Source organism: Arachis hypogaea, chromosome 14 (assembly GCF_003086295.3).
Source record: "Arachis hypogaea cultivar Tifrunner chromosome 14, arahy.Tifrunner.gnm2.J5K5, whole genome shotgun sequence".
NCBI classification, from domain to species: Eukaryota; Viridiplantae; Streptophyta; class Magnoliopsida; order Fabales; family Fabaceae; genus Arachis; species Arachis hypogaea.
Genome location: NC_092049.1, coordinates 89181924 through 89189921, shown reverse-complemented (window position 1 = coordinate 89189921; position 7998 = coordinate 89181924). Strand labels below are relative to the sequence as shown.

Genomic DNA, 7998 nt, shown 5'->3' with positions numbered 1-7998 from the left:
TTCGAAAATTTGGATTGACTTTTTCAAAAAATTTTAAAATCAAATTGTTTCTCATGAGTCAAATCAAATTTTCAATTTGAAAATCTTATCTTTTTCAAAATCTTTTTCAAAAATCAAATCTTTTTCAAAATTCTTAGTTATTTTCGAAAATTCCAAAAATATTTTTCAAAAATATTTTTCTTATTTTTATACCAAATTTTCGAAAATAACATAATCAATTAATGTTTTGATTCAAAAATTTGAAGTTTGTTACTTGCTTGTTAAGAAAGATTCAAACTTTAAGTTCTAGAATCATATCTTGTGATTTCTTATGAATCAAGTCATTAATTGTGATTTTAAAAATCAAATCTTTTTCAAAACTAATTTTATCATATCTTTTCAAAAATATCTTCTCATCTTATCTTTTTTTAAAATATCTTTTCAAAATATCTTTCCTAACCTCCTAACTTCCTATCTTTTCAAAATTTGTTTCAACTAACTAACTAACTTTTTGTTTGTTTCTTAACTTTTTCAAAACTACCTAACTAACTCTCTCTCTCTCTAATTTTCGAAAATATCTCCCCTCTTTTTCAAAAATTTCCTTTTTATTAACTAATTATTTTTATTTTTAAATTTTAAAAATTTTTCGAAAATTTCTAACATTTTTCAAAAACCATTTTTCAAAAATCACTAACTCTTTTTCAAAATAATTTTCGAAAATTATCCCTCCCCCATCCTATTCTATTTATTCATTCATATCCTATCATCTCATCTCACATCTCTTCCATCCGTACAGTTGTGTTTCTTCCTTTACATCACATTCTTTGTCTCCCCCTCTTTTCTTCCACTCACAAAGGGATCCCTATACTGTGGTATAAAGGATCTCTATTATTATTATTATTTTTCTGTGCCTTCTTCTTTGTCATATGAGCAGGAGCAAGGATAAGAACATTCTTGTGGAAGCAGATCCAGAACCTGAAAGGACTCTGAAGAGAAAATTAAGAGAAGCTAAAATACAACAATCCAGAGATAACCTTTCAGAAATTTTCGAACAGGAAGAGGAGATGGCAGCCGAAAATAATAATAATGTAAGGAAGATGCTTGGTGACTTTACTGCACCTAATTCCAATCTACATGGAAGAAGCATCTCCATTCCTGCCATTGGAGCAAACAACTTTGAGCTGAAACCTCAATTAGTTTCTCTGATGCAGCAGAACTGCAAGTTTCATGGACTTCCATCTGAAGATCCTTTTCAGTTCTTAACTGAATTCTTGCAGATATGTGATACTGTTAAGACTAATGGAGTAGATCCTGAAGTCTACAGGCTCATGCTTTTCCCTTTTGCTGTAAGAGACAGAGCTAGATTATGGTTGGATTCTCAACCCAAAGACAGCCTGAACTCTTGGGATAAGCTGGTCACGGCTTTCTTAGCCAAGTACTTTCCTCCTCAAAAGCTGAGCAAGCTTAGAGCTGATGTTCAAACCTTCAGACAGAAAGAAGGTGAATCCCTCTATGAAGCTTGGGAAAGATACAAACAGTTGACCAAAAAGTGTCCTTCTGACATGCTTTCAGAATGGACCATCCTGGATATATTCTATGATGGTTTATCTGAGCTATCAAAGATGTCACTGGACACCTCTGCAGGTGAATCCATTCACCTAAAGAAAACGCCTGCAGAAGCTCAAGAACTCATTGACATGGTTGCTAATAACCAGTTCATGTACACTTCTGAAAGGAATCCTGTGAGTAATGGGACGCCTATGAAGAAGGGAGTTCTTGAAGTTGATACTCTGAATGCCATATTGGCTCAGAATAAAATATTGACTCAGCAAGTCAATATGATCTCTCAGAGTCTGCATGGAATGCAAGCTGCATCCAACAGTACTCAAGAGGCTTCTTCTGAAGAAGAAGCTTATGATCCTGAGAACCCTGCAATAGCAGAGGTAAATTACTTAGGTGAACCTTATGGAAACACCTATAACTCAACATGGAGAAATCATCCAAATTTCTCATGGAAGGATCAAAAGCCCCAACAAGGCTTTAATAATGGTGGAAGAAACAGGTTTAGCAATAGCAAATCTTTTCCATCATCCACTCAGCAACAGACAGAGAACTCTGAACAAAATGCTTCTAATTTAGCAAATCTAGTCTCTGATCTATCTAAGGCCACTGTAAGTTTCATGAATGAAACAAGGTCTTCCATTAGAAATTTGGAAGCACAAGTGGGCCAGCTGAGTAAAAGGATCACTGAAATCCCTCCTAGTACTCTCCCAAGTAATACAGAAGAGAACCCAAAAGGAGAGTGCAAGGCCATTGACATAAGTGCCATGGCCGAACCTATGAGGAGAGGAGAGGACGTGAATCCCAAGGAGGAAGACCTCCTGGGACGTCCAGTGATCAATAAGGAGCTTCCCTCTGAGGAACCAAAGGACTCTGAGGCTCATCTAGAGACCATAGAGATTCCATTGAACCTCCTTATGCCCTTCATGAGCTCTGATGAGTATTCCTCTTCTGAAGAGAATGAGGATGTCACTGAAGAGCAAACTGCCAAGTTTCTTGGTGCAATCATGAAGCTGAATGCCAAATTATTTGGCATTGATACTTGGAAAGTTGAACCTCCCTTGTTCATCAATGAACTAAGTGATCTGGATCAACTGATATTACCTCAGAAGAGACAGGATCCTGGAAAGTTCATAATACCCTGTACCATAGGCACCATGATCTTTAAGGCTCTGTGTGACCTTGGTTCAGGAATAAACCTCATGCCCCTCTCTGTAATAGAGAAACTGGGAATCTATGGGGTGCAAGCTGCTAAAATCTCACTAGAGATGGCAGACAGCTCAAGAAAACAGGCTTATGGACAAGTAGAAGATGTATTAGTAAAGGTTGAGGGCCTTTACATACCTACTGATTTCATAGTCCTGGATACTGGAAAGGAAGAGGATGAATCCATCATCCTAGGAAGACCTTTCCTGGCCACAGCAAGAGCGGTGATTGATGTTGACAGAGGTGAAATAGTCCTTCAATGGAATGAGAACTCCCTTGTGTTTAAAACTCAAGGATCTCCCTCTGCAACCATGGAGAGGAAGCAGAAAAAGCTTCTCTCAAAGCAGAGTCAACCAGAGCCCCCACAGTCAAACTCTAAGTTTGGTGTTGGGAGGCCACAACCAAACTCTAAGTTTGGTGTTGAACTCCCATATCCAAACTCTAAGTTTGGTGTTGGAGAGTCTCAACAAAGCTCTGCACATCTGTGAGGCTCCATGAGAGCCCTCTGTCAAGCTATTGACATTAAAGAAGCGCTTGTTGGGAGGCAACCCAATGTTTATCTAATTCTTATTTTTATTGTTTTTCATGTTTTCTTAGGTTCATGATCATTTGGAGTCACAAAATAAACAAAAAAAAATCAAAAACGGAATCAAAAATAGCAGAAGAAAAATCACACCCTGGAGGAGCATCTATCTGGCGTTCAAACGCCAGAACAGAGCATAGTTCTGGCGCTGAACGCCCAGAATGGGAGCATCCTGGCACTGAACACCCAGAACAAGCATGGTTCTGGCGTTCAACGCCAGAAATGGCAGCAAAGGGGCGTTGAACGCCCAAAATGGGCACCAACCTGGCGCTGAACGCCCAGAGTTGTGTGCAAGGGCATTTTGCATGCCTAAATTGGTGCAGGGATGTAAATGCCTTGACACCCCAAGATCTGTGGACCCCACAGGACCCCCACCTACCTTCACTCACTCTCTTATCTCTTCTCAATCATCCTCTATTCCCAATAAACACTCATCCCTTCTGTCTTCCATTTACCACTCACACCCATACACCCACTTACCTTCAAAAATTCAACATCTCTTCCCCACCCAATCCCACCCATATGGCCGAATATACACCTCCCTCCATCTCCTCCATACCTTCTTCTTCTTCTCCTATTCTTTCTTCTTTTGCTCGAGGGCGAGCAACATTCTAAGTTTGGTGTGGTAAAAGCATAGCTTTTTTGTTTTTTCCATAACCATTGATGGCACCTAAGGCCAGAGAAACCTCTAGAAAGAGGAAAGGGAAGACAAAAGCTTCCATCAAGGGTCTATAGCTCAGTGGTAGAACATTTGACTGCAAATCAAGAGATCCCTGAGATACCTCAGGGGATACATTTTCTTCCACACAATTATTAGAAGCAACTAAGGGTGGAACATCAAGAGCACTCCATCATCCTTCATGAAATCAGAGAAGATCTAAAAGCAATGAAGGAGGAGCAACAAAGACAAGGAAGAGACATAGAAGAGCTCAAGGACATCATTGGTTCCTCAAGAAGGAAACGCCACCATCACTAAGGTGGATTCATTCCTTGTTCTTGTTTCTTCTGTTTTTCGTTTTCTATGTTATGTGCTTATCTATGTTTGTGTCTTCATCACATGATCATTAGTAGTTAGTAACTATGTCTTAAAGTTATGAATGTCCTATGAATCCATCACCTCTCTTAAATGAAAAATGTTTTAATTCAAAAGAACAAGAAGTACATGAGTTTCGAATTTATCCTTGAACTTAGCTTAATTATATTGATGTGGTGACAATGCTTCTTGTTTTCTGAATGTATGCTTGAACAGTGCATATGTCTTTTGAAGTTGTTGTTTAAGAATGTTAAATATGTTGGCTCTTGAAAGAATGATGACTAGGAGACATGTTATTTGATAATCTGAAAAATCATAAAAATGATTCTTGAAGCAAGAAAAAGCAGCAAAGAACAAAGCTTGCAGAAAAAAAAATAGGCGAAAAAAAAATAGAAAGAAAAAGAAAAAAAAAAGCAAGCAGAAAAAGCCAAAAGCTCTTAAAACCAAGAGGCAAGAACAAAAAGCCAATAACCCTTAAAACCAAAAGGCAAGGGCAAATAAAAAGGATCCCAAGGCTTTGAGCATCAGTGGATAGGAGGGCCTAAAAGGAATAAAATCCTGGTCTAAGCGGCTAAACCAAGCTGTCCCTAATCATGTGCTTGTGGCGTATAGGTGTCAAGTGAAAACTTGAGACTGAGCGGTTAAAGTCAAGGTCCAAAGCAAAAACAAAGAGTGTGCTTAAGAACCCTGGATACCTCTAATTGGGGACTTTAGCAAAGCTGAGTCACAATCTGAAAAGGTTCACCCAATTATGTGTCTGTGGCATTTATGTATCCGGTGGTAATACTGGAAAACAAAGTGCTTAGGGCCACGGCCAAGACTCATAAAGAAGCTGTGTTCAAGAATCATCACACTAAACTAGGAGAGTCAATAACACTATTCGAAATCTGAAGTTCCTATAGATGCCAATCATTCTGAACCTCAATGGATAAAGTGAGATGCCAAAACTATTCAAGAGGCAAAAAGTTATAAGTCCCGCTCATATGATTGAAGCTCTGTTTCATTGATAGTTTGGAATTTATAGTATATTCTCTTCTTTTTATCCTATTTGATTTTCAGTTGCTTGGGGACAAGCAACAATTTAAGTTTGGTGTTGTGATGAGCGGATAATTTATACGCTTTTTGACATTGTTTTTAGTATGTTTTTAGTAGGATCTAGTTACTTTTAGGGATGTTTTCATTAGTTTTTATGTTAAATTCATATTTTTGGACTTTACTATGAGTTTGTGTGCTTTTCTATGATTTCAGGTATTTTTTGGCTGAAATTGAGGGACTTGAGCAAAAATCAGATTCAGAGGTTGAAGAAGGACTGCTGATGCTGTTGGATTCTGACCTCCCTGCACTCAAAGTGGATTTTCTGGAGCTACAGAACTCGAAATGGCGCGCTACCAATTGCGTTGGAAAGTAGACATCCAGGGCTTTCCAGCAATATATAATAGTCCATACTTTGGCCAAGAATTAACGACGTAAACTGGCGTTCAACTCCAGCCTTCTGCCCAAATCTGGCGTCCAGCGCCAGAAAAGGATCCAAAACCAGAGTTGAACGCCCAAACTGGCACAGAAACTGGCGTTCAACTCCACAAATGACCTCTGCACGTGCAACACTTAAAGCCCAGCCCAAGCACACACCAAGTGGGCCCCGGAAGTGGATTTATGCATTAATTACTTACTCATGTAAACCCTAGTGACTAGTTGATTATAAATAGGACCTCTTACTATTGTATTTGACATCTTTGGTCTCAGTTTTATTCCATTGTTCATCTTAGGAGACTATTGATCTCGTTTAGGGGGCTGGCCATCTCGGCCATGCCTGGACCTTTCACTTATGTATTTTCAACGGTAGAGTTTCTACACTCCATAGATTAAGGTGTGGAGCTCTGCTATTCCTCAAAGATTAATGAAAGTACTACTGTTTTCTATTCAATTCTTCTTATTTCGCTTCTAAGATATCCATTCGCACCCAAGAACGTGATGAAGGTGATGATTATGTGTGACGCTCATCACCATCTCCCCTATGAACACGTGCCTGACAAGCACTTCCGTTCTACATGAATTAAGCTAGAATGAGTATCTCTTAGATCTCCTAACCAGAATCTTCGTGGCGTAAGCTAGAATGATGGCGGCATTCAAGAGAATCCGGAAAGTCTAAACCTTGTCTGTGGTATTCTGAGTAGGATTCAATGATTGAATGACTGTGACGAGCTTCAAACTCGCGAGTGCTGGGCGTTAGTGACAGACGCAAAAGGAGGGTGAATCCTATTCCAGCATGATCGAGAACCGACAGATGAATAGCCGTGCCGTGACAGGGTGCGTGAGCATATTATTCACTGAGAGGAGGGGATGTAGCCACTGACAACGGTGATTCCCTTGCATAAAGCCAGCCATGGAAAGGAGTAAGACTGATTGGATGAAGATAGCAGGAAAGCAGAGGTTCAGAGGAACGAAAGCATCTCCATTCGCTTATCTGAAATTCCTACCAATGAATTACATAAGTATCTCTATCCCTCTTTTATTATATAATATTCGAAAACACCATTATCACTTTATATCTGCCTGACTGAGATTTACAAGGTGACCATAGCTTGCTTCATACCAACAATCTCCGTGGGATTCGACCCTTACTCACGTAAGGTATTACTTGGACGACCCAGTGCACTTGCTGGTTAGTTGTATCGAAGTTGTGACAATTATGAATTAAGATCAGAGCACCAAGCTTTGGAGCCATTACCAGGATTTGTTCGAGCCTGGAGATCACAATTTCGTGCACCAAGTTTTTGGCGCCGTTGCCGGGGATTGTTTGAGTTTTCGGCAAGCTTTTGGTCCGGTAACATCAGTGCTAGATTCCCTTTTTGATCCGTACGCACAATATGATGCGTATGCACGATGCCCTGCTTTTCACTAAAATCCTATTTTTTAACTGTTTGACCTTCTGGATAAGCTTGTAAACTCCCGTAACCCCTGTTTAAGGTCCAATAGTTAGTTTGTAGGCCTTGGAAAGGGCGCGAAGACATTGATAGAGCTAAATTGATATTGAAGGAAATTGAGGAGTGAATAATTGAATTAATGTGGTGTGGAATTGTGATTGGATAAGTATATGGAGTTGTAATTTTGTTTCTGATCTTGAATACGATTGATCTTGAGTATGCTAAAGATGAGTGTGATGAGCATATTGGTTGCGTATAATTTGTTCCACTTTGTATGCATCATATTCTCTCTGTTTGTAAAGTGTGTCAGACACTATAGCCCAGGAGTGTGGCGGGCACTATATCCCAAGAGTGTGGGGGCACTTTACCCTGGGAAGTGTGTCGGGCACTATATCCCATGAGTGTGACGGGCACTTATCCCAAGAGTGTAGGAACACTTTATCCCGGAAAATGCGGCGGGCACTATATCCCAAGAGTGTGGCGGGCACTATATCCTAAGAGTGTGACCGACAATATATACCAAGAGTATGGAAGCATGTCAGAGAGACGATATCTGGGTTAGCTACCGAGTGTGTCGGGTTCTGGCAAAATAACCGACATGTGAGCTCATGGCCAGTAGAACAAGCATGCATCATGTGCATTTGGATACTTTTTTTGAGTTTGTAATTATTTTGGTTTACCTAATTGCTTTGTTGTATTAACTGCTATCTGAC

At 39.6% G+C, this 7998-nt stretch overlaps 1 non-coding gene across 1 annotated transcript; it reads right to left on the bottom strand.

Moving 5' to 3' along the window:
* Positions 1-1439: 1439 nt before the first annotated feature.
* On the bottom strand, positions 1440-1547 carry LOC112745457 (small nucleolar RNA R71). The gene has a single exon (XR_003173385.1). It is a non-coding gene; the product is annotated as a small nucleolar RNA R71 (small nucleolar RNA).
* Between the last annotated feature and the right edge of the window lie 6451 nt (positions 1548-7998).